This window comes from Ambystoma mexicanum, chromosome 4p (genome assembly GCF_040938575.1).
Source record: "Ambystoma mexicanum isolate Mex_15411 chromosome 4p, UKY_AmexF1_1, whole genome shotgun sequence".
NCBI classification, from domain to species: Eukaryota; Metazoa; Chordata; class Amphibia; order Caudata; family Ambystomatidae; genus Ambystoma; species Ambystoma mexicanum.
The window spans coordinates 308,545,565-308,572,792 of NC_090927.1; positions in this window are offsets into that span (position 1 = coordinate 308,545,565).

A 27,228-nucleotide genomic window follows, 5' to 3' on the forward strand; every position below is an offset into this window, starting at 1 on the left:
TACTGCCCCCAGCAGTTGCCTCAAACCTGCAACGCTCAGGGGCACCCGAGCCTTCCGGGCCTTTCCAGGCCTCCCGGTGCGGGTAGTGTGTAGGCAGTCGGCCTACACATGTGCCGGAGGGGTGTGTCAGCTTCGTCGTCGCACTTGTGGGTCAGTGCGCTCCTGCCAGATGTAGCTTTTCGTGATATTGTAGCTCTCAATGTGGTCCGATGGTCCATTCATTAGATATGTAATCCTTGCTCCTTTCCTTATTGCTCGGAGTATTCAGTGACCTGTGACCTCTTTCTCCTTTCCATCCTTATCATCCGCCAGGTTGTTGTCCTCGAGCCACATGTTTGCTGCTGCTGGAGTCTCTAGGAAGATTGCTTTCCCCTTATATAGTACTTTAAGGCGCGATGGATAGATCAGCATGTACTTGAGGTTCAGCTTGCGCAGCCTTGCCTTCACCGGCACAAATGAGTTCCTTGCCCGCTGCACCGTTGGGGTATAGTCTGGGTAGATGACTATTTTGGCGTCTTGTTTCGTAATTTCTCCGCCTTCTCTCGAGTATCTTAATATTGTTTCTCTGTCCCGAAAATTGTGAACTTTCGCTATTATCGGGCGCGGGCGTGAGCCAGGGGGAGGCCTTTTCTGCAGTGACCTGTGGGCTCGTTCTATTGAAAAACCTTGGGTCAATTTGCCTGCCCCAATTTCTTGCAATATCATTGTCTCAATAAATTCAGTTGGATCATTGCCCTCCATATCTTCTGGGACCCCCAAAATTCGAATGTTGCAGCGACGGGCGCGTCCCTCCGCATCTTCTGACCTTGCCTCCAGCCGCGCTACCTGCAGTTCAAGGTCCTGGACCTTAGATTTAAGTTCTTTTGTGCTGTCAACATTGTCCTGCAGTGTTATCTCCGCCATGGTCACCCTTTCAGTGAGATTGCGGGCGTCCTGTCTCATCAGCTGTATATCCGATTTAACTTCATCCACTCTAGTTTCAATGGACGTGCGGAGTGCTGCTATGGCCTGCAGTAATTGCATGTTCGTGGGATCTTCTTCTTTGGCCGTAGGATCATCTGCAGCCCCCGCTTCCTGTTGCTGTTTGGGCCTAACCGTGGTGTAGGAGTCCATTGTTACGACTCTTGGCTTATTTTTGGGGGGTGACATCCCTTAACTCCGGGCTGTTCCTCCAGCCCGTTTCCGTTTTGCGGGGATAATTATTTGCGCTGGTTGCAATGACAGCGGCAGCTTTCACTGAGGTAGGGGATCTCTTGGTCACTGACTATAAGCGGTTGCACTGCCTATTCGTTCTGTGGTGTGTCGGCAGGCCTGGCTATGCGTTGCCTGGTTCGGGCCTGGGGGACAAAGGCACTTTCTGGGGTTTGGTGGGAGCGACCCGCCTCGCGCAGTCCACTCCTCCCCCCGATTTCTCACCCCGTGCTGCCCAGTGTCTAAGGGTGGTCCAGCGCCCAGCCCCTGAGTGTTCCTGTCCAATTCCGTTGGGCGGCTCTGCGTGTAGAAGAGCTTCTTGCGCTTTATGGTGCGTAGTGGGGCAGTCAGCCGCGGCCTGTGTGTTTGCTGTTTAGTGTGGGAGTTAGACTGGCAGTGGAGGTGTCAGGTACCTGCAGATCTACTCCGTTCTCTCGCCGCCTCTCCAACGGTGTTCCGATCTGGTACGGCACTCGGAGTCCTGCGCACTGCAAGCTTGATGGTGCGCCTCGCACGGGGCTTGGGCAGCGGGTCGTTGTGCACCGCCTTGGCTGTGGGGCACCCCCTAGCCCTCGTTCCCGGCAGTCTGGGGGCGGTCCGCCGTGGATGGTGGGCCGCTGCGTTGCGAACGCAGTCCTCTGCAGCCGGGCTGGGCGGGGGCCGTTCTCGGGCTGTGCGGTGTTGCGGGCACTGTGCGGCTCCGGCGCGGGGCTGCGTTCCCTCGATCCGACGCCTCTGGGAGAGCGTCTAAGCTGGCGGCGCCATTTTGTGGGGCGCAGGGGCTCCTCTTGAAGCGGGCGCGGCGGCGGTTCTCCGGGTCCGATTTTTTCCGGGCAACACACCAGGTGAAGGGAAAAGGGTTCCGCTTGCAGTTACTGCATTCAGGTACAGGAATCTGTATGTTTATCCGCTACAACAGGATCAAATGTAGGATCACCGACAGGAGCTTAACGGAGCTGCTTCCTTACGCCATGCGTGCTGGCCACGCCCCCCCACCTCCCCAGGTCATTGCCACTCTTCACTTTGCTAGGACCAGGAGGAGACCCACCAGTTTCTGGGAATGTAGTGCTACCCCACTAGTAAGTCCAAGCAAAGCAATCGCGGGGTCCTGCTCGATACATTCTCCTGCAATTGCAGTTAACGTCTCCCAAACCTCCCCCCAGAATCTGTTTACAACCGGACAGTTCCACGCCAAGTGCAAAAAGTCAGCATCCTGGGCCCCACATCGAGCGCAAGCCCCCAAGACCTCAGTCTGTTGTCTGTGGAGTCTGGCCGGGGTATGGTAGGTTTGATGGACAAAGTTAAAATGTATTTGTTTGAATCGTGAGTTCAGCGCCACCTTCTGAGTTTGGCCAGGAATACATGCCCAGTCATCCGGAATACTCCTCTCGAGGGATCTCTCCCATCTGAGCTTTGTGGAACCTGAGCGCACTAGGGTGTACCTCAAGAAGTTTTTATACAGCCATGATACCAGCTTACCCTCTCCTTGGGCCTGGATCCTGTCATGTAACAACTGTCATGTCTGGGGTTGGGTGGGAAAAGTAGGGAAAAGCTTCTGCTCCATCTGACGGAGCCTAAAATAGATGAATATGTCTAGGGCATTGCTTGCCCCATGCTCACGAGCCTGCTGTAGCGTTATAAAGGACCCCTCAACGAACAGGTCACCCAGATTGTTGATGTGTAGCTTACGTATCCAGCGGATAAAGACCTGTTTGTTAGTAAGCGGGACCCCTGGGATAAATTTGGCAGGTAGGAGCGGGTAATAACGCACGCCTATCCTGCTTTTCTGCGCTATTTTCACCTATACTATATATGTGGAATGAACTATGTTTAAGGTTTTGGGACGAGTCTGTAGTGTACTGATTATGGTCGCCCGCAACATGTGTGGGGACATTAGGGCCCGTTCAACCTGGACATGGGGTCTAACAACCTGTGTGGCATACCAATGGCTTAAGAACTGTGCTTGGGCTGCCCAATAAAACCGCTCTGGATCCGGGAATGCCAAGCCCCCCCTCGCGACTGGTTGAATTAATGTTGTGTAGGCCACCTTCGCGGGTTTACTAGCCCAGATCAGTTTGAGGATCATGCTTTGCAACATGGCTAGGATTTTCTGTGGGAGTACGATGGGAATGTTTGCGAACAAGTAGAGGCGCTTGTTCAGAACTACCATCTTCACTATGGACACACAGCCCCAGAGAGTGAGCGGGAGACCTTTCCATCTTGTGATTTGACCCTGCAGTGTATCAACCAATTTCACATAATTATCTTGTAAAAGGATGTTATAATCTCGTGACAAGTGAATACCCAGGTACGGAACTCCGGACCGTTCCCATTTAAGCCCATAATCATCTACATATTCCTGTGTGGTATCAGTTAGAGGGAAAACAATCGATTTTGTGCTATTGATTTTTAGGCCGGAGAGCTCCCCAAATCTAATCACCTCACGCATTACTGGGTTCAAATTCTCAGACGGATCTCAAATGAAAAGAGCGATATCGTCTGCGTAAAGCGAAATAATTATCTTATGTGAGCCGAACTGTAGACCCCTGTGCAGGTGCCGCGAACATAAGCTTTCTGCAAGAGGTTGCATTGCCAATGCAAACAGGAGGGCCGATAGAGGGCACCCCTGCCTGGTCCCTCTCTGAAGCGTTATACTCGCAGAACTCACTTTCCCCGTCAAGGATGTTTGACACCGGTTTCTCATATAAGAGTGTGACTAACTTCAAGAATTGCTTCCCAAAACCCATTCTGTCTAGTACGGTAAAGAGGTAGGGCCATTCCACTGAATCAAATGCTTTTTCACTGTCAAGAAGCACCGCCACCGCCTGGACATCAGGGTCGATAGCCTCAATGGCACCAAACATGCGCCTTAGCCCAAAGGTCGTGTTGCGGCCAGGAATAAACCCCATTGATCTGCTAACACTAGTGCAGGCATTAAGGGAAGTAATCTTGCGGCAAGAATTTTGGCCAATATTTTATTATCTAAGTTGATTAAAGAAATTGGCCTATATGACCCGCATTCTTCAGGGGGTTGACCATTCTTGTGTATGAGAATAATATTAGCTTCTTGAAGTGTCATGGGTAGACTGCCCTTTTCGGTCGCCTCTTGGTAAACTTGTAGCAGGAGGGGAGCCACAATCGTGGCGAATATTTTATAAAATTCATCCGTTAGGCTGTCCGGTCCAGGGGCCTTGGAGCTTGGGAGTGTTTTTATGGCCTCTATTATCTCGTCCAATGATATGGGGGCGTTTAATGGCTCTCTTAACGTATAGTCCGCCCAGAAGAGCTCAATCTGGTCCAAATATTGGAGGAGGGGGCCCGATACGTTGTCGCCGTTCGTGCTGTAAAGGTCTTGATAGAAAGGCCGAAATGACTCGACGATACCGTCCTCAGTGAGGGCCACAGAACCGTCAGGTGCCCTTATACAGTCTATCGGAGGAGGTCTCGTGCCTGAAGCTATCAACCTAGCAAGCAGAGCTCCCGGCCTCTGGCCCTCGCCGTACTGTCGTATTCTATGTGGTTTTGACATGAACTTGGCTTCTCTTTCCGCACAAGTTTTGAAATTTTCAAGTTCCTTTTTGAGAGAGGCGAGGGTGCGGTTGTCATTTTGGGCATCATATGACCGCTCCAGATTCTTCAGCCGTGCTTCACTGGCTGCCAGTTCTGCTCTAATCAGCTTCAATACCCCATGCTCTTTAGCTATGCACACGCCCCTCACAAAGCACTTGAAGGTTTCCCACAGGGTCCCTGCCGATGCAACCAAGTTTCAATTTATGTCCAGGAAGGCCAATATATCAACCCGAAGTTCCTGGGCAAACACCTGATTCTGAAGAGCCCCGTGCTTGAACCTCCAAGGAGGTCTGCCACGGCCATGTCCAACTGGGGCCCATTCAAGGACATTGTCCGAGGTACAACCTGGCAGTCACTCCACCGTATCCCAGTGTGCCTTGACACAAGAAGGTAGTCAAGCCTAGAGCTGGTGCCATGTACCCATGAATGAAAGGTGTAGTGGCGTGACGATGGATGTCTGACCCTCCAGGCATCCTCAAGATTATAGGCCCCACATATTTCTTGTATCTGCCAGCTGGCTTTAGTGTGTGTGGTGCTGTTGGTATGGGATTTGTCAATATTCGGGTTAAGTGAGGTATTCAGATCGCCCCCCCCGATGAGTGTGGTGTGGTCCGCGTCCGCTAGGTTGGTCATAACCCAATCGAAGTTATTAGTACCGTCTACATTCGGACCATAAGAGTTCACGAGGGTCCCTTCTACTCCATCTAGTATCCCGCGTCCCACAAGGGACCTACCCACCTTGTCGCGCTTCACCATCTTCATCTTAAATGTTACCCTTCAGCTAATAAGGGTAGCGACCCCGTGAGCATAGGACGAATGAGAGGAAAAATACCTGTGACATCCCCAGCTAGCCAACCATTTACTTTCGGATGAAGGGGTAAGATGGGTTTCTTGAATCAGCGCAACATCGACATTGTGCCTTTTGAGGTATTGGGCCACTCTACGGGCTTTGGCTGGGTTATTACCACCCCGAACGTTCCACATTGCTACCCTGAATGGGACAATGGGCGAGTGTGTTCCGGATCCGGGCAGACCCTCAACGGGAAGGGCCTCGGGTCAGGATCTCTGTGACCATGGACTCCCTGCATGCTATACCGCTTGGCTTCCCCAGAATGGGCCATTGCAGCCATGGTACCATTCCCAGTTCGTTCCTTTACCCACAAACAAACTCCCAACATAAACAGAAACCCCCCCACCCATACACAGGCAACCCCCAACCTGCCCGTCGAGAGTCCCTCCCCCCTGTTACTACAACCAAGTAACAATGAACTTGAAGTGGTGAATTCCCCACCCACACACAGACAACCCCCAACTCGGCCATAAGAAACCCCACCCCCATGATGACCTCCTCCCTCTCCATAGTGTCCCTCTCCGGGCAACCCCCAACATGCCCGTATAACTGCCCAGGTGATGGGCTTTAACTGTAAACTGAACAACGCTGTGCTAGCCCCTTCCATTTATGAGATGTGTGGAACCATATGTTACTTATGCCAGCAGTTCTGGGAGTATGGCTGTGTACCCAGCGTTGATTCACAGAGGTTTGTTCCTGTCCCGTCTCCCTCCTCTCGGGCACGGCTGATTGCACAGGGGTTGGCAGCCAATATTGTCAAGGAATAAGTTTGCATCTTCTGGGGAGGTGAAAAACTGAGTTTTCCCTGCATGCTGAATCCTCAGTTTAGCCGGGAATAGCATGGAGTATGGTATCTGCCCTGCACGTAGGCAGCGTTTCACCTCAGTGAATGCTCTCCTTGCCGTCTGGACCGAGGATGAAAAGTCCGGAAAAAACTGGACCTTGTCCCCATCATATTGGAGGTCGCCTTTCTCTCTGGCTAGTTTAAGAAATGTGTTGCGATCCCTAAAATTCAGGAGTTTTGCAATGATGGGGCGGGCGGCGCCCCACGGACTGGGCGTGCGGCCGGAATCCCATGTGCCCTTTCGACGACAAAGATTTGGGAGAAGGCAGTGGTGTCGAAGAGATCCTTGCACAGTTTTTCAACAAAGTCCTCCATTCTTGACGTAGCCTGCTGTTCCCTTATGCCCACTAACCGAATATTGCTGCGGTGAGCCCGCCCCTCCAAATGTTCGTTTTTCGCCATTACCTCTTTCATTTCTCATTCTAATAATGCTACTTTGTTGGTTAGTATGGGCGTAGTGTCATCTAGCTCGGCGATCCACTGTTCTATTGTGTCAAGGCGCTCGCCATGCCTATCCAGTCTGTGTTGTAGTAAGTCAACTTTGGACTACAAAGAGTCCAGTTTGGCATTGAGATTTCCAATCCCAGCCTTAAGATCCAGGAGGATTTTACATATGTCGGGGGCTGGAAGTGTTGTTTGGCCAGCGTCAGGCCCTGGGTTGGAGGGCTGGGAAGCCATCAGGCCTTCCTGCCGAGGTGTTGTCACTACTGCTCCAGTTTCAAATGTCAGCTTTCTCTGTTTTACCCATGGTATGCGCTGGGTAAATTGTGGGTCTTTAAGTTTGGTGTGTGTGGCTAGCGGGGTACTTTCGCCACCAGTCGCCGTTGCTCCAGTGGAGGCAGGAAGCAGAGTTGGAGACAGGAAGAGGTTGAGGCGCTGCAGTCAGCCTGTGACCCTGGACCCGTGGGCTCCCGGCCTGTGTGTATGCTGCCGGGTAGGCCGTCACTGTGTGTGACACAGTTCGCTGACCGTGGCCATGCCAGATCCAGATGTAGTGAGAGGAGCAGGGTGAACCGCCCCAATATGCGAGCTGTGTCCTGTTGAGCGTTTTCCACTGGGCTTTTGCCTGCTTTAGGCTTGCAGCAGGAACTTGTGGTCACGTCCTGGTAAGTTTCCAAACCGCAGTAATGTTGGGGCTTACATTGATGTCAGGGCCTGAGTTGGTGTATGACAGGCCTATTTATACCCCGGTGGGTTATCCGAGGGGGCACCACGCCCGCACCGCAGCTAGAGTCCAGCCGGGTCTACACGATCCAGTGTTAGGCCGCTCCAGGCACAGATGGGCAATGTGTACAGGCGGCCGTTCGTGTGGAAAAGTGGTGCCGTGCTCGCAGCGCAGGAGTCGGGGTGGCCCCCCCCTATGAGAGCAGGATGCCGCCGCCTCGGGTGCTTTGTGGCGCGGGAGGTGGTCAAGGTGGAGTCCGGGGCTCGCCTTCATCGTTATAGCTACTGGGGAAGCTGCCAACCTTGATGTAAGTAGCATGGAGGGACTGCCGCGCCTTATTTTATATGCAGACGGGCGCAGATGTAGTACCTGTTATTGTGCTGGCTCATCGGTTGTGCTCTTGTTGTCACTGCAAGCCGTGGCGGCGGCGGGCGGGGATGTGCGCGATGCTGCTCCTCCTAACTCCACCGCCCCCTCCCCCACAGGGCCGCAGCAACCGATGCCCACCTGTCCCCGGAGGGAGTTACAAGCTGGGGTCCAGGCCCCGCTCCGGACCCCGCGGGCTCGCCCCCGATATCAGCAATGCCGCGCTGCGGCGGACAGGCGCCTGGGTGGCCCAGGCCGTGTGCCGGAGCAGGATCACTGGCAGGGAGGAGCGCTCCCACATCGACTCCAGCCGCGGCGCCGTCCGCCCGTCTCCAGACCCCAGGCAGGCGGCGGGCAGGGAGGTTGGGCCCGGGACTACCACAGTCTCAGTAGTTAAGGGCCACCACGTCTCAGCACGGGACCCGCTCGGTCCCGGTGGCATCAGATTTAATTGCCTTGATTAGATGAACATTTAATTGCTTGGTTCCACGCGATTTCTCAGGATTTTTGGGACCTCCGCATGGAGCTTACTAAGAAGCCGCCATCTTGGTCAGCTCACTAGCGCCCTCTCCATATTTGTTTCCTCTTTCCTTTGGTTAAATTATCTTTTCAAATTATTCAACCTGGATAAAGATTCTGTGGCCCCAAGAGTTTTGTTTTTGTTTTCGAAGCTTAAGATTTCAGGGCTCATGGCTGAAGGTGGAGGGGTATCTAAACCTGTCACATTTTCCTTTCTTGGCTGATCACTGTCTTTAAAGAAATATTGCAGTCTAATCACTCTAAAGAATCTCCTTTCTGATTGAAGTGCCTCTGCTTTTTTTGTCAGAACAAAACTCCCTTTTGCAAGACGCTAAATTCGTCATTTGACAGTGTGTGATTGGAAAGATTCTAAATTCTGGTGTCACCAATTCTGGGGTTGTTCGTGCCAGTTGTTCAACTGGCGGGTTCTGACTCCATATTCCCCTTGATTGTACTTGCGCCGAGCATTGCCCCTCCTGCCGCTGCGCCTCTGAAAAATCTGTTGGGGTTGTGAGGTGCCACCCCCCGAGGTCCATGGTGCCTCTTCTCTTACTGATGGTTTGGGATCACTAGCACTAGAGCTGTTCAAAGTCTTTGTGAATGTTACATATTTTCTGCCCATGTGTGAACCTCCAGACCTCTTGCATAACTCTGATTTTGCTCTTGATAGTATTTTGGATTAAGATATTGGTATGTTTTTTCCTCCTTATACATATCCATATCTTTTTGGAATTTCTACAGTTTTGTATCAACTGTTGTCTGAATTTAATCATTTCCTAATTCATTTTTTCTAGTTTCAATTTGGCATCATCTATCACTTATGATTCAGTTCTTCTCCTTGTTTTTTATTCTCTTCCGCCCCTGTATCGATTATTATAATAATTCAATTGCGACTGCACTTATTGTCACGCTTCGCCTCGAATCTCACCTGTTTATCCTTTGAAGTCTTGTTCGGAGGTTTCTCCTTCTTCCTGATGACTCGGGATTTGTATAAACACAGAAGAGTGTCCTCCGTCACCAGTGTGCAGGTAGGTATCTGTCCCGAAGAGATGTAAGTGTTCAGAATTTCCGGGAGGATCGGGTAAGGATAAGCAAAGTCCCGGAAGGGTAAGGAAACCAGGAAGGATCTGGAACTCGTACCGTACAACAGGTAGAGTACGAGTGGACAACTGTATATGTGGATGGTTGTGCTTTTCACATCATAACAATGCACCAAACCCATGCAGTGGTACTGCATAAACAAAAACATGCTACACATTGATCCTGTGCAGTAGTGCTGTACTCTGTGCTGTACTCTGTGTTGTAACACGCTAAATAACCTTACAGGAGGAGGTGGACAGGACGGTTCACAAGCGGTAAGCGCGGGTGGAACCAATATTTACCAGGAATGATTAATAACAAGGGAAATAGCACATAGAGGAAAAGTTAGACACACACTTGCCGGAACTTCGGAAAGGTAGCGTTGAGATGGGGGTGTGGCTTGGCAGCCATGGAATAGGCTGCTCTTCCTGAGAGCTCCTGCTAATCCGAGAACGATCCTGCCACCCACGGACAACAAAATGCCTCAATCTACATAATAAACGTACCTGCGGTTGTTGGAAGGTGAGGGGCTCACAGAGTGTGCTATCTGCAGCAGATTGACCGAGCTGGGCAGAAGTTGTTAAGATAAGTTCGATGTAACTGGCCCGCGGACTTGCTGGAAAGATGGCGGATGCCACCGCTGAACAAAGGGCAATGCAGAGACGCGATGCGGGACTCCGTCCGTACTGAAACGAACACTGTGCTCGCTCGGGAAAAGAGAGCACGATGCATCTGCACGGTGGGTCCCTCAGCTACTGAACGCTCCACATGAGGCACGCAGGATGGTGCTACATTGTGACACTGTGTGCAGACGATAACGAATGCTCCGCAAGACAGGCGTACGGTGGTGATACATTGGGACACCATAGAAACGGAGCACCGGCGGCACACCACACTGTCACAAGAGAATGTAGCTGAAGCAAAGCACGGCCAAAGCGGGGAAAGCAGGGACATTTTGTTTTTGCCCAGAGGCCTATTCTGGGGCCTGAGATGCACAGAGAGGGACCGAGATAGGACATTTGCATATCCAGTCATGCGTGGACTGGCGCAGCCCCCCGTACAGTGGATTGAGTGAGGGTTGCTGCAGTGGACGAACACTGCCAAGGAATACGAGGAAACCCACTTTGTGGCTGATGCAGGGGCAGACACACACGGATGTGCAGCAGGGCATCACCGCTGGCTACCGTAAGCAGAGAGCGTGACCGCTGCGGTCAACGGAAGAGGTGGGTGCAGCCTGGTGCCGGTGTGGTGCAGATGACGACCGCCCCCTGGGGAGGACCGGAGTGAGAGCCGGTGGCAGTGGGACAGCGCCATAACTGCTGCCCTGAGCCGGCTGGTGTGCGGCTGGGTGTCGGCCCACGGCACGGGGCACTTGGTGCGGGCGGAGGGCCCATAAAAATACAGCGGAGCAAGGAGCAGGTATAACCTTAGCTCAAGACTGGGCCGCAGGGGTGCAGCAGCGGGACCGGCATTCAACAGGCGAAAGGGGCGGACCAGAGAGGGAGCCGGCCCTAGTGGCTACGGGAAGCAATTCGAAGGAGCTGACCACGGCCGCTAAGAAAGGGCGGACTACAGGGGGAACAGGCCCTGCCTGTCCGTTTGAGAAGGTGGACAACAGGGGGAACAGGCCTGGAAGGTGCTGGAAAATACAAGTGAATTGCGACCTTGGCTGAAGAGAAGTAGAGGCCAGAGTAACAGCCAGACTTAAGGACACAAACAGGAGAGATGAGCCATCAGATGTGAACAGCTGTGATTCAAAGTGGATAACATTAAGTGAATCGTGGGCTGCCAGACAGGTTAAAATAAATCAGAGACGTAACTACATGCCCATGGAGGCATAGCGCTGAAAACTGTCGGCCCAGGGGGATGGCACATGAACAGCAATTAAGGAGCCCATACTGTCAAAGCAGGCACAGACCATGTTGAATATTGCAAACACCTGAACATTGAAGCAAGCACGGAAAGGAGCCTGATCCCAGATGTAAAAACATAAACAGGGAATAGCACCTCTCCCAGGCCACCACATGAGGTGCACGCAGTAAGCGGGTGAGAAAGCACACTGCACCCAGAGGCAGACCAATACACAGCCACTGGCACAGAGCCGGGACACACTCGCCACAGAGGGGTACCCCGGGGCAAGCCAGGCAGTGCGTCAGACCAAGCCGAGAGCACAACAACCATTGTAGCTGAAATGGCGTCTAAACTTCCCAATACAAAAGGAAAGCAACCCAACATGGACGAATTTGCAAGGTCATCCCAATCAACGGAGGGCACCAGCAACAAAGAGAGGAGATCACAGACAGATACCGGACCGACAAGAAGTGAACGGCAAATCCTTGACGCAATAGCAGACTTAAAGGTCACGTGGGAAACTAAATTGGATGCAGCCATGCAAATCTCAAGACCTCACTTGAATTCAAGATAGACGCTGTACAAGTAGACGTCCACCTATTGCAACAAGACGTCAAAGTGATAGCTGAACGCACAAGTGTGTTAGAAAAAGAAGTCCAGTCAAACACCACCACCTGCAACGCGAATACCTCCGAGATTCACATATTGTGCCAACAAGTGAGTAACTTAGAAAGCAGAGCTGAGGAAGCCAAAGGTCAGGCCCGAAGGAACAATGTACGCATCGTAGGACTCCCAGAAGGCGAGGAAGGCCCAAACCCCACAGACTATATAGAAACCATGTTGCTGCAAGAGATCGAGGGAGGGGCGCTCTCCCAAGGATTTGCGGTGGAGAGAGCCCACTGCGCACTGTCAAGAAGACCCACCCTGGGCGCACCGCCTTGGCCAATCATCGCCAAAATACTGAATTACCGGGACAAGGAAAAAATCCTGGAGTATTTTCGCAAAGGAGGCACTATAAGGAGAGCATCTGCAGCAATAACTGTCATGATGCCTACCCCCAGGCATCCGGACCAAGCCCCGGGAGCAGTCATCTAGACATTTAGTAAAACCTCAGCAGCCCTGGCTAGGGGCTATCTGGGTTCAGTCCTGGCGCCTTAGGCGCCAGGCTCATAGTAGAAATCAGTCCTGGCACCTAAGGCGCCAGGCTCATAGTAATTACTTACCTCAGGAAGACCATGCTCCAAATGACTATTTTACTACAGGGACTATTTTTTACTCGGGTGTAGTTCTAGGGACTTCTTACCTGGGACTACTTTTGAGGCTATTTAAACCACGCCCGACCAGCAACACACGCTTCGCGTTATTCTGCATCCAGCAGCGTAACGCTCACCGTGCCTGCAAGTCAGCTTCCAGACCTCTGCCACGCCCGTCCTGAATCCGGAGCTCCTAGAGAGGAAGGAAAGTAGAGGCAAGGTTAGAAAACGAACTTTATTCCAGTTTCTCACCAGATTCTGGAACCATCACGTCTCAGCACCTGGAAAGGACATTTTTTCTACACGCATCGCATTGCCAGCTACAGCGCCGCGCCATACTCACCAGTCCTCACAGCACCTTTCGATCCGGCGCTGCCTCCATCATTTCTTCGCCGGGCTCCGGCATCTGGGGACAAAAGAAATAACCAGGTGAGCCGAGAGAGCGAACAAATACAATCTCTCTTACCACCATAGACTTACCTGATTTACCACCGGAGGCATTATTCTTTAACTCTTCACATCTTCAAACGCTGCATCTGAAAACGGAGAGAAAACAACACGTTAAATACATGCATCATTTACCGGACAGCATCGGGTAATACAGACTCTTACCTGAACGCCATCTACCGCCACAAGACCATTTTTTCTCAAACTCCACTGCAAGATAAGAAAGGAATGGAACAAGAGTGAACATCGGACATATTGAACTCTATGAACTCTATACTTACTGGTCTTCGCCAGGAACCTCAGAGTCAACTCTTGTCCGGAACTCCCCAACGCCTTTTAACCAGTGAAGCAACTGGTGTCTACGCACCCCTGAAATCCACGCAGGATGGAGAGCTCATCTTTCAAGAATATAAGGTGAGAGTACTGGAAGGGGATTTCGGAGGTGATTAGTGGGGAGAGCAGGGAGGTGCCATCACTAGAATCCACGGATGGCTAAATTCCTCTCTCCCCTTGCAGGAGAATCCTTCTACGGGTCAAGCTGACGAGATTAGGAGGGCCAGTCCAGTCTGTCAACTCTGCACTACGAATCACGTTGGTGGAGGCCGCAGCAGTCCGGGTCCGACCGACGCCCCTGTGGGAGCCAGGTGAGCGTAACAATAACAGCATACCCGGACTACATGTTGCAGGTGCAAAGACGCCGACTCAACTTTGGAGCAGTTAAGAGGAGGCTGCGGGAGGCGGGCATCAGATACATGCTGATGTATCCAGTGAAACTGAAAATCTTTCACAAAAACAAGGCACTGTTCTTCGAGACCCCAGAGAAAGCCATGAAATGGCTGGACGCACAGAACATTCCGCAGGAGGTGGAGGAACGACGCGAGAGCAGAGACGAGAAGTGAAGTGAATAATTGGCCCCGAACACTGAGGTGCTATCTACATAACAACAATGGGACTTGAATATAGCTTTGCATAGAAGATTTGGGAGGAGTTAGGATGCATACATGGTGGCCAGAAAATATTGAAGCTACATGCATGAGGCACGGAGGACCCACCTCACACCCCACTAGATAGACTAGTTAGGTTGCCAGTAGTGTGGCAACCTCCTGCTGGGTTCCTAGCACCGTCATACAGGGTAGGACCAGATGCGGGTAGGCTTGAGATCCAGGGATGGAGCTGGGCTACAGTTGGTGATTGGGAGGGAGGTGGGGGGGGGGGGTTGTTGTGGGGTTTGCAGTGTATATGGTTATAGTTGTAGGGGCAGTTGTTAGGGAACGAGCTTGAACCCATGGGCCCCGGTGCATGATTCACTCCAAGTATAACTGGAGGAAAGGACAAGAAGAGAGGGTGGAGAGACAGGATTTGGACAATGATGGGAGACCTTAGAATAATAACCTGGAACGTCAGAGGTCTCAATAGCTACCTGAAGAGAAACAAGGTAATGATGTACCTGAAAAGGCAAAAGGTGGACATAGCCCTATTGCAAGAAACCCACCTCACCAAAGAAAAACAAGAGGTGGTAAAGAGAAAGTGGAGAGGGACTACTGTGGGAGCAGCATACTCAGCATACGCCAGAGGAGTAATTAATCATCTGGGTGGCGCCACATGTGCCTTGTATACAAACCAAAGGAAGGAAAAACAAACCAATCTCAACAAGGCGTTCTAGATGTGTCCTCCAGATATAGTTTCAAAAAGCAACCATTTTGAACAAATATAGGTTGCATCTAGTGAACATGAATCACAACCAACATAACCTAAAATTCAAATTTTAATTCCTTTTCTGCTTTTAAACACGCATCACATAAACATTTAAAAAAACATTTATACATCACAAGAATTTCCGTATCATAAAAATGATTCCACCTCACAAATTTAAAGTCACAAATCACTGGATTTCCAAAACATCAGTGGCAACTCAATTCATTTTATTCCCCACCATGTTGCAATAGTCCAATTTATATAAGTTTCTGTCCTATATGTTACAAATCACTGGACATTCTTCAGGGGCCGAAAATTCATCTTGTGCTTCTAGTGGTTCTTTTCTCATTGCTTTAAACACCAGATTTTTATATTTAAGGACACATAAAAGAACACACACTACCACATGGGCATCTTTGGTCAGTGAGTAGACCTAGCCAATCCCTAATCACCCCTAGGGTGGACAGATATACAATCTTTAATATACCTGTACCATTGGTCCGAAAAAATCAATGTCTTCTGACTCTATAGCAAAGCCAAATCTTGCTCTTCACCTTTTTAAAAAATATATATTTATTGATTACAGCAAGAGAAACATTAGAAAAAAAAACAACAAAACATCATTGACAACTTCAAATTCCAACTCCCCCCCTCGCCCCCTCTCCCTCGTTGGTAGCGTCCAATACCCCTCAAGCCTGAAATAGGTCCAAAATCCTAATCCTATGCGGGCACCATTGCATCATGTAGTCCGATTGAAGGAAGTCTAAGACCGCCCCCCATCTGTTCGTGAAGGACTCGGCTGACCCCTGTATGTTGTGCGACAGCTTCTCCATTGTGATCAGGGACCAGATCCTCTGCAACCAGCTAAAGACCCCCGGAGTTTCATTTTGCTTCCAGTGTTGGGCTATAACTGTCCATGCCGAGATAAGTGAGCATGCGAACGATCTCCATTGCGACTTGGAGAGCTTCTCAGCGGCGTGGTCCCTCAATCCACAAAGCCATACCTGCACCCCCATTTGGTCTACATAAGGGAACATCTCCTTCAAGTGGGATTTCACCTCAGTCCAGAAAACCTGAATCCTTTACAATCCCACCATATATGCCTCCATGACCCTTCCACCCCACGTCCCCTCCAACATAGTTTGGAAAGCATCGGCAACATCCCATGCAGACGCTCCGGCGTGTAATGCCACTGAAGTGCAATCTTAACCCACATTTCCCTCAATTGGATGGAGCAGGTCAGGGAAAAAATGTACCCCCATAAGACTTTCCACTGCTGATTAGCAATTGACTTCCCCAATGTTCGTTCCCATTTTATCATATAGCACCACTTGACCTCCTCCGACTGCACATTTATGAATTTGAACAACATTGACACAAATTTCTTCGACCCTGAGCTGGTTATGGTATATTGTTCAAAGGGGGTGAGGTCCCTCTTGGCCGCCAGTTTGATATCCGGCGTTACCAACCAATGGCAAAGTTGCCCATATCTGAACCTGTCCGAGTCCTTCAACCCCAGAGGTCCAGCGCAGATCTCAAATGACTTAACTTCCCCATCCTGAAACATCTCGCCTATCTTAGTCCACCCAGCTTGCTCCCATTTCCCATAAGCCCCCTGCTCCATCCCCGGTGTGAAAACTGGATTCCTAAACATGGGAGTAAACGGACCCGGTACTGTCGTCATAACCCCTCTTCTCGTTTCAGCATCCCACGCTTCCAATGTGGCTCCTACGACTTTGCTTATTCGCAAATTTGAGTGTCTGGTCTGTGCACTCTTCCACAAAAGTTCCCCCAACTGAGCTCTGGCTACAGCTCTATCTTGATCAGCCCATATTGTCTGCCCTTCTACCCCCATCCATTCCCTTAGGACCCATAATTGCCCTGCCTGGTAGTATCTGAGGAAGTGTGGGAAAGCTAGGCCTCCATCCTGTTGGGATGCCGACAATACCCATCTTGCCACCCTGGCCGGCTTTCCTCTCCAGACAAAGGAGTGTAATATTTTTGTAAGGGCTCGAAAAAAAGTCCTGGGGATCGATATCGGTAATGTCTGAAACAGATAGAGCAACTTAGGTAGGACCGACATCTTGACTGATACCATACGCCCCCACCAGGAAATCATCATCGGATTCCAACGATCTAGCTCTCTTTTAAGTTTTGCCAAGAAGCCCTTGTAGTTTTGCTCGTATAGGGACTCCAACTTATCAGTAAGAGTTACCCCACGATATTTGATCCCCCCAGTCTGCACCTTAAAGTGTAGGGATGACACCACCTGGGCTATTTCCGCACCCTCCCCCGCCAGACCCAGTGCTTCCGACTTACTTCTATTAACCTTCAGTCCCGAGATCTCACCAAACCTTTCCAATTCCCGACAAACCACTGGAAGAGAGTGGGTCAGATCCGTTAGCAGAACCAACATATCGTCCGCATACACCATTACCCTGTCTTGGGTGCCCGCCATGTCCACCCCCACGACCGTGGGAAGTTCTCTCAACCTAATAAGAAATGGCTCCAGGAAGAGAGCGTAGAGCAATGGCGATAAAGGGCATGCTTGTCGTGTGCCTCTTGAAAGTTCTACTTTTTCCGTGATCTCCCCATTCACAGCTATTCTAATTGAGGGGGTGCTATGATTGGCTCTAACCATTTTCATGTACTGGCCTCCGAATCCCATGCCTCCATCGTCCTAAACAACATTGACCACTCCACCCTATCAAATGCTTTTTCAGCGTCTTACGCTAGTAGCACTGCCTGGGTTTGTTTAATCCCTATCTTTTCAATCAGGTGTATGACCCGCCAAAGATTATCATGGGTTTTCCGGCCCTGAATGAAGCGTGACTGGTCCTTATTAATCAATTTGGGGAGCACTAGGGCCAGTCTAGCCGCTAGCACCTTCGTATAGATTTTGGAGTCCAGATTCATAAGAGCTATGGGTCGGTATGATGACGGTAATAATGGATCCTTGCCTGCCATATGAAATACCAAAACTTTGGCTTCATTCATGGATGGAGTTACTGAACCTGATTCCCCGAAGGTATTGAAAAGTGCCGCCAAAAGCGGGGACAGCAAAGCGGCGTATTTCTTATAAAACCACGCCGTGAAACCGTCAGGGCCCGTGGCTTTATTAGGCTGGAGTGCCCTTACGGCTGACCTCACCTCATCCTCCCTTCCAATATCTCACTCTCCGCCTCCGAAAGCCTTGGCAGTCTTATCCCTTGTAAATAGGAGATTTGAGCCTCTGCATTAGGAGCGTCGGAGGAGTACAGCTGCTGATAATATTCTCTGAAGACTTCCCCATATCCTGCGTAGTAAGTACCGTCTACCCCCGCCCATTCGTTAGCTTTTAGATAGTCAAGTCCTGCTGCTTCGCCTTCAACTGCCTAGCTAAATATCGGTCGGCTTTATTCGCCTTCGTGAAGTAATAATGCCGAAGAAAGAGGAGGTTTCTCTCCGCTTTGTTTGTGCGGAGCACATCTAGTTGGGCTTCTGTCTGTCTTAGCTCTCTTTTCAGAAGGAGAGTGGGCACATGAACCAAGTCTGCCCTAATGTCTGCCATTTTTGCCTCCAATTCTCTCTCCTATGCAAATCTCTGTCTGTCTTTGGCAACTTTTAGAGCTATCACATGCCCCCTTATCACAGCCTTGAAGGCTTCCCATACCATGCCCGTGTTCACTTCGCCCGTATCATTAAGGGCCCAATATTCCTCGATCTTTTCCCTGACCGAAGCCTCCATCACCAGATCCTGAAAGACCCCATGTGGGAACCTCCAGGTCCATAGTCTGGACCTTTTCTCCAGTGTTTCCAGCTCTATCCAAACCGGTGCATGATCCGAAAGTGAGATGGGCCCTATTTCCACCTCCTGAATGCTTCCCAGAAGCCCCACCGAGGCCCAAAAATAGTCGATCCTAGACATTGACCCGTACACATGCGAGTAACCGGTATACCCCTTCTGCTGACCCTTATTTTCCCTCCAGACATCACATAACGCGAGTTGACTCATTTTTTGGCGCAGTTTAGTAGGACCACCCGATCCAGAATGACTCCCTGAGCTCCGATCCATCGCTGGGTCCCAAGCCACATTCAGGTCTCCTCCCAGAATTATCTCCCCCTCCGCAAAGGCCTCCAATCGCTCCAGTACCTCTCTCAGAAAGCCATCTTGCCCCGTATTCGGGGCATATACCGAGGCTAAAGTAAACACCTTCCCCTCCATAGTAACATTCACAAATACAAATCGCCCCTTTTTATCCGTTTGGGTATTGTGTAGATTAATGTGAGCCCCATCACTAAAGGCAATCAAGACCCCAGCCTTCTTGTCAACAGAATTAGCCTGTACAATCCGCTTGTATCCCCTTATCCGCAGCCTTGCTCTGTCCCGCACTCTTATATGTGTTTCTTGTAGAAACAATATGTCTCCCCTCTCCCTTCTCAGGAATTCTTCCACTTTCTTCCTCTAGACCGGGGCATTGAGTCCCTGTACATTAAATGTCAGTAGTTTCAGTTGTCCCATCATAGTCTGCCCATCTCCCTAAATATGCTCCCTTCGGACCAACTCGCCCCTTTGGCCACCACCTACTCATCCCCCCAACCCCATGTAACTCCCCCCTGTCCAACATCCCCCAATACCTCCAAACTGTCCCGAGGAGGGCCCGGGAACCTATGATTGCTAGGACGGTCGGTCCATCGCACCCGTCCCTCGAGTAACTCGGGAGAAAACACCTCGAGGAGTCCTAAACCCCGCATCACCTTACCACCTCACTCAACAGATTCCTCAATGCGTCCCCTAACGGGCCACGCTTCAAACTGACCATTAAGACATATCAACCGCTTTGTCCCAGAATACCTCTGTTCCCCTTCTACCAGTGCCTGCCACCCCCTGACACACTTACTACCAATGCATCAAGACAATCTCCCTGCTATCTATTTATTACTGCGCTGGACCTCCTTCCATTCCCATTGTCTTTTACTTAGCGTGGACTTACGCTGCTGGCGTCTGCTGTCTGCATCTTCCTCCTGAATGCCCATCAGTTGAAGTCCCTCTTCACAGGACGTCACCCTCCGTGACTTCCCTTCCCAGGAGAATAACAGTCCAAATGGAAAGGTCCACTTATATCTGATCTTCTTATTCACTAGCTCCCTGACTACAGGAGCCATCGCCCTCCTCTTCTGTAAAGTCACTTGCGCCAAGTCCTGATAGAGGTATATTTCCACCCCGTTCATTTTTATATGATCCATTCCCCTGGCCTTCCTCAAAATCTCCTCTTTCTGGGGGTACGATGACATCGCCACCAATACATCTCTGGGGCGCTCCCCCGGCTCTCCCATCCGCTTAGGTCCCACGCGGTGAACCCGATCTACCCTACTCGTCTCAGCATCCTTCTCTGCCAGTATGTCCCGGAACACCTCCTGCACCGCCTTCCTCAAGTTTTTCTCCTCCACCGATTCCACCATATTTTTGATGCGAATATTGGCCCTACGGGACCGATTTTCAAGATCTTCACATTGAAGCTCCAGATTGTGGGCTAGGCGGGCCAGCTGTTCCTGAGTTTCATTGTATGGCAGGGTTTCTTCCTCCAAATTTTGTACTATCTTTTCCAGGGTATCAGTCCTTTCTTCAAGTTTTGCGACATCCTGCCGAATGTCCTGGACTGCCTGTTTCATGTCCTCTCTCAAACTGGCAAACTGTGGACATGAAAGTGTCCTGCAGGTCCTTGAACCAGACCTGCATGTCTTCCTTCGAGACTTGATGGCCTTGCGGTGAGTCTGGGTTCGAAAGCTCCGGTGCTTCCCTCTGTGTTTTCCCGCGTTGACCACCCTCCATATCCCCCGCCCAGATCTGGATTATACTCGTGTCTCGTTTGGTGGAGGTCAATGTCGCCCCCAGAGGGCCTCCTTTTCCTTTCTGTACTTTGTTCTTGGGCATCCGGCACGCCTTTAACGGTCTCTGCCAGCTCTACCACTTCACTCTTGTGTCTGCCGGGGAATTCGCTGGGAGGGAGGGACACCCTCTACAACCCCCGTCGGCTTCTTCCTCGCACACTCTACCAGGAGTTAGCCTTCAACCTCTGCCACACCCTTCAGGGAGAGCTCTAAATATGTCAAGTGTCTTATCTGTATGTCTGCGGCGCACCAGCCCTATTCCGGGAGCCAACACTTCACAAATACTGTCCACAGCTTTTTCTCTTAATTAGAGAGGCCCACTTGATTCATGCCAGTGCTGCCGAGGCAGAGCTACAGGGATCCGTTGCTTCCCTGGCTCGGAATTCCTTAAATGGACTCTTGCCCGCTGCCCCCAGCCCGCCCAGAACGTCCGTCGCCTTGATCCAGGTTCTTTACTGTGTCCCCTGCATGGGGTGGGCACCCAGCACTAGCAGCCCCTTATCCCCAAACCCAGGAGCTGGGGGGGAGGGGGTGCCAGACAACCGTTGCTTCTCTGGAGGTCTGCAAATTCCCAGGCCGCCCAACCCGCAGCCCCCCCCCCCCTGGGCGCCCGAAGCGGCTCTCACCTGCAGGCCCGGGATTTGCGCTGGGAGGCTGGGAGCCGGGCCGACACACCCCCTAGAGTGGTCCTGGGCAGCCGATCCTCCGCCGCCACTCCAGCAGGCGTCAAGCTCCCCTCCCGCTGTGGGAGGGGTCCTCCGCAGCCCCCCAGACACAGCCTCCCCGATGCCGCACAGACCTTTTAGGCCGGCCCGCTCCTCTCAAACCGGCACCGCAGGGGGGGGGCAAGCAGCTGCAACTCCCGCCGGGAAGAAAGCCCCGGCACTGCGCTTCCTTTCTGATTTTCGCTGCGCCCCCCGGCCGCTGCCGAACTCCACGCCGCGACTGCTCCGATCCTGCGCCTCCAGGGGCCGGATACTCCGCGTCCTCCTGCGCTCGCGCCGTCACATGTACCGCCACAGCCACTAAACTTGTCGTTGCTTTCAGAGCCTGTGCCCCACGGACTCCGGGGGGGTTCCTCAGGCGGCAGGACACCGGCCTCCTACACGGTCTCCACTTTTAAGGTGCTTTATTTCCCCGGCCTGGCAGGAACGACGTTCACTCGCGTCTCCTCGCCACGGCCGCCATTTTGGAATACCGCTCTTCACCTTTCTAATAGACAGGGAACTCACTCAGAGTATCAGGTACCTAAAACCAATACACACAGCACCTTAGTCAATAGCCATATTGGACAGCAATAGTTTCCTCTAAAAAAGCCACATCCACGGGGGGATACCATAAATCCAAATTTAACTCACCCTGAGGTCAAGAACTTCATCATCTTCATAAGCCACTTCAATAATTGAGAAATTATTCCATCGGCAGTTGATCTAGGTTTCACATAGATCTAGGCACGAAGTGACAACAACAACAAATCTTACTCCATTTAATTTCTCCATAAATCAAAGGAGGTCTCTGTACGGGTAAATCATCTGTACAACCCCTTACCTTTGTCATACATAACTGCGATCTTCAAATGCAGCAGAGTATATCTAAAAATGACTTTAGGTTGCAATTAAACACCTCCAAAATGACGGTACATCATCGGTATAACTCAAACCTTGACCTAGAGGAAAAAGCACATACAAGAAGGGCAGTACCGCCCACGCGACTCTGTTAGTCACCCCATTTATTCAAAACCCAGGTTTACATTGCTCAAAATCTCATCCTCATTCCAGTCTTCTCACATACCTTGTCTTTAAACAGACACTATGCCGGTGTACAAACAAACAACCAAACGTAAGTGCTGGACGCGGTCCTCCGTTAATGAGTCAACTTTCTCCCTTCCGCGTACCGTAATAATGACACAATCACGTCAAAGGTCACGTGATGACATAGCACATCCTGGTAACGTAGCAACGGCAAATGCTACGATACAGCTGAAGAGCTGAAAAGGTCCATTACAGTTTCAATGCTTAAAAGCGCGTGGACAAACAGGGAAATGTAACCCATCTCCTCCATAACGTTGGGCCACACAGACCAATACTAAGTTGTATACAGATAAACTAGAGCAATTAATTTCAAAGCCAAACATTGTTTCAAGTATTACAGCCCTAACTATGAATACAACATTATTTCCACTTGTGTCTACCATCAAACTCAGGGTTATTGATTGCATCCGCAATATCTGAAAGGCCATGTCCCCACTAATCTTGGATGCCACATCTGGTAATATCCATTCTGGCTACAATTCTTGGTGACAACATGTACATCACTTCTTCAGTTATCAAAAACACCAGCGCAAAAATAACACTCCTCAAGCCCGACAAGCCAAGCACAGACTTGATAACGCGCTAGTTCCTTGATCTCCAGCCTTTCTGTTTTCATGTAAAACACAGAAAAGGCAAAGAACAGGGAAATGCTGATTTCCTTTCCTGATTTCCCTTGGAGGGAGATCGGGATCGTCACTTGTCCACAAGGGGGAGCCCTTTTCCATGAGGCTAGGGAGGTGCGGCTGCTACCCAACAGTCCCCCTGGGGTGGTTTAATGCGGGAGGACCTCATGGGGAGAGACTCCCTTCTGGGGACAAGGGCGATCACCTTGGGTACAGCCCATTGAATGTTGTCACTCCCGAACATTCTCTAGCCCTAATCTCTGTTCTGAATCACTTTCTCAAAAGCAAACCTATGCATTATTGTAACATAGGAGATAAAGCCAAAAGTACTAGGACGAGGTGGCCCGAGGAGGCATGAAGAGTAAGTTCTTAACGTAGATAAAGAACTTTTACAATCCGCATGGGAGGAACTGGATATAATGTATAAAAAGGACCAAAGGACTATCAAATAAGTCAAGCCCAGCCAAAACAAGCGCAGCCATGTCAAGCGTGACCATGCCAAACCCTGCTGCGTCTGGAAGAAGAGGTGGAGGTGGAGGTGATCCAGCGCAAGACAGTGAGGCACTGCCGAAAAACTGGAGGGAAGAGGACACTGGTGAAGTGCCGTGGGCATCCTCTACGGGTTCTGGATGAGCGAACCCAGGCCCGAAGACCGAGCAGGAGCTGCGGAACAGACAGAAGAAGTACCACACAGCCGACAGAGCAACAGCAGTCAACCAGCAGAGCTGGAAAGAAGGCCTGCGATCCCAGGAAGTCCCAGTGACGTACCACAAATCCAAGATAACAGGAGGTACGGGAGACCCTGAGTTAAATCAAATCTAATTAATCTGACATAGATTAAACATGCATGTACCCATTGTAAGCTTTTATTTGTAGGCTGATAGGTCCTACATACATTTGGGGTATTTCATTTCCACCAAATTAAAATCAAAAGTAGAAATTGCATTGAACAATAAACAGTATACACCACATTTGTTCTCAAAGAAAAACAAAAAATAAATGTATCAATATACACAAGCTGTGTTCTACAATATGCAACAAATTGCACCATGAATTAGACATATTGTTAGGCAGAAACCTGTGCAGTTCCCTCTGGGACCACTGCAAAAGATTTAAGACTACAGGTGTTGGCAGTAAACCCACTTGGTAGCAGTCTGCACCGCACAGATTCACTGTGGTAGCTGTGGCTGAGCAGTCAGACTTCCCTCAAGAAGAGTTAGGCAGTATACAGAGGATACATAATAGGTACAGAGGTACAATAGCACAAGCAAACACTGACCAGAGCTAGGTGTCAAAGTATAAACTTATTTATTAAAGGTACACTCATAAATTACACTAGCACATTAGAAAAGATAAGAAAGTCAAACACAGTTACTATTACTCATATGTACATCCCTAATCGTTTGTTGGACAATTCTAAGTTAACACCACTTATTTCCAACCAGAGGTGAGCGCTTAACGTTAGATGGTACTCCAACAAGTATTACCAAAAGGGAGGGAAAAGGCAGAAATAAAGAGAGCAGTTAGGTAAAACACTTTTCACATAAGGTTGGCAAAGACAGTCAATAGTGGAACAAGGGGAATTAGTTTGGGGCCCGCGTTAGAGGGAGCCAGGCGAAAATGTGCCCAAGATCACACAATGTCACAAGTCTTTGCAGGTGAGTAGAAAACGGTTTTACTATGGTTCTGAAAAGTTTAGTTAGGGTGTCCCAGACCTACCCAGGTTCGAGAGCCGAGGGCTAAATCTACCCCGTATAATCGGTGGCAAGGGAGGCCGGGCGGATCACAGTACCTTTAAAAGTGGCAAGATTCCTCCAGCGGTGGTAGTCGTTCCTGGTAGTGGGTGCAAGTCGCGGCGTCGTCCCGAGGAAGAGGTGATCTCGACGGGGAGGAAGGCTGCAGGTCGTTGCACTACCAGGGATGAGGCCAGCCGTGGAGTTCTCCGGTCACAAAGGATTTTTACCCCTCTTTCGCGGTTGAGGTAAAAAGTGGTATCCCGGTTGCCGGGGTGCTTGGCACAGGCAAGGCGGCCACGAGATGCTTCGGGACGGCGAAAAGAAGGCAGCAACTGGTTGTCCCCACCAGTTAAGGGAAGAAGACTCTCCGGCGGGAGATCTCCTCTGTCGTCGGGAAAAGTGGTGAGACGATTCTGCAGGGCTTCACCGGTGGTGTCGTCTTGGCAGGTCGGCTCGGCTTCTCCCTCTTCGGCTTCTTAGGTCCTGTGGCGACTTCTGAAGAACCAGTCCCAAAAACCCTGCTTTTATGCAGCAAACCCCCATTCATACAGCCTAGCTGTCACTCGCTGTGAGCGGGGTGGCTCACCACTTGGGCCAATCACACTAGAGTGCGACCTGAGTTGGCAAGGCAACTCGGTCCAGGGTGCCTAAACCCCCTCCCACACCCCCTGTGGTACCCAGACAGAATGGCACCACTTTGGAGGGCTTCTGTGCAGAAGCCCGCCAAAAGTGGAACAAAGGCTCGACTCGGGTTCAGGGTTACTGAAGTGAACCTAGACGCCATTTTGGCGGCGAGTTCCGGCAAAAAATCCCAACCGGTGAATTTATATTAAATAAATAAACCGGCGGTATCTTTAACATTGCACCAAAAAGTGGTGCATCAAAAACCAATGGGAAATCCCATTGGGAAATATTCCGGTGGAATATTTCCGTGGTATCCACTGCCACCAGCCAGAACTCGGCGAGGGGGGACGGGACAGTACCCCCTCGACAGCAGACCCAGGGGCAATCTAATTGCCCCTACCAGTACTTCCACAGTAAGATGGTTTGTACTGGTTAAGTTCCTAAGTTAAGACTAGTAAAGTCAATGGTAACTTTACAGACCCAGGGAGACAGTAGTCAGTCCCAGGGTGTGGAGTCTATGTTTGGGGGTCTCTAAGACACCCCGGTGCTACTGCACTGAGGGTGCTGTGTAACACACATTCAAAAACCAATGATGGCCTATGGGGAAAATTACCCCCCAGCCCATAAGCACATAGCAAGTCACAGAGAACACTCTCAAGTCATGTCCAAGAGTGAGGATAAAAGAGTCTCACTCTTGGCAGGAGAAAAAAATAAACCCCACAAAATCCAGCAAAGCTGCTGGGGGACTCACTAGGTTAGGAAATTCAGCCTAAACAGAGAATTCTTCCTAACACATATGGAATACACATCACTGAGTGAGGAAAACAATTTCCTTAAAAGAAACCTGTAATGATAAATAATATATACAAGAATGTGTGCCTGGCCGTCCTTCTGTTTAGAAAAAAAACTAGACTGAGAAATTCAGTGAGTCATATATCATACCCCCATATCGGGATCAATCTGACAGAGAGGGGAGATATAGGGCGGCCATTGCTAGGCAGGCCATATAAAAAGGTAAGTTATTTGTCTGGCCTATCGACACATCGCAGGTCTACGTCCCAAAGTGGAGCAGCCCAGGCCCTAGGTATGCATGGCGTGTATGCTGTTCAGAATGGACGTTTCGGCAGAGGGATAGAGTTGCTGCCTTCTTCAGGACCCCAAGGGAGAGTTGGAGCGCTGTGGATGTGAAAAAGCCAACATTTAGAGCAAGTTAAACCCAAGATAAAAAATCTGTGAGGATTGGAGAAGTACTACGTATACAAAAAAATCAATGTGCATCACCCACTATCTGTGCCATCACCTACATGGAAGCACCAAGAATGAAAGTTGTCCACAGTTACAAACAACCCTATCTCACCTCGTGTGAATAGAGTGCAAAACCACACCTCCCACTCCAAACCCCTGTCCATGCCCTAGGCCACGAACAGAAAAAACGTACACTTACTGTGGAAAAAATTAATTGAAGGCCCCACCAAATGGGGAGGGTGTAAGAGAGGAATACAGGAATGTAGATTACCATATGATGTTCAACGTATGTAGGATGAAGCCACACTGGGAGTCTGTGGGGGACCAGAGGGAAGAGAGAATACATATGTAAAGGAGGTTCAGGACAGGTTGCATAAAACTATAATACAAGGGTACAAGAAACCCGACTGGTGCATGAGATCTATATCGACCACTTACAAGGTGAGACTGGGCTGTGGAATCGACACCTACTAGCCTATACTCAGTA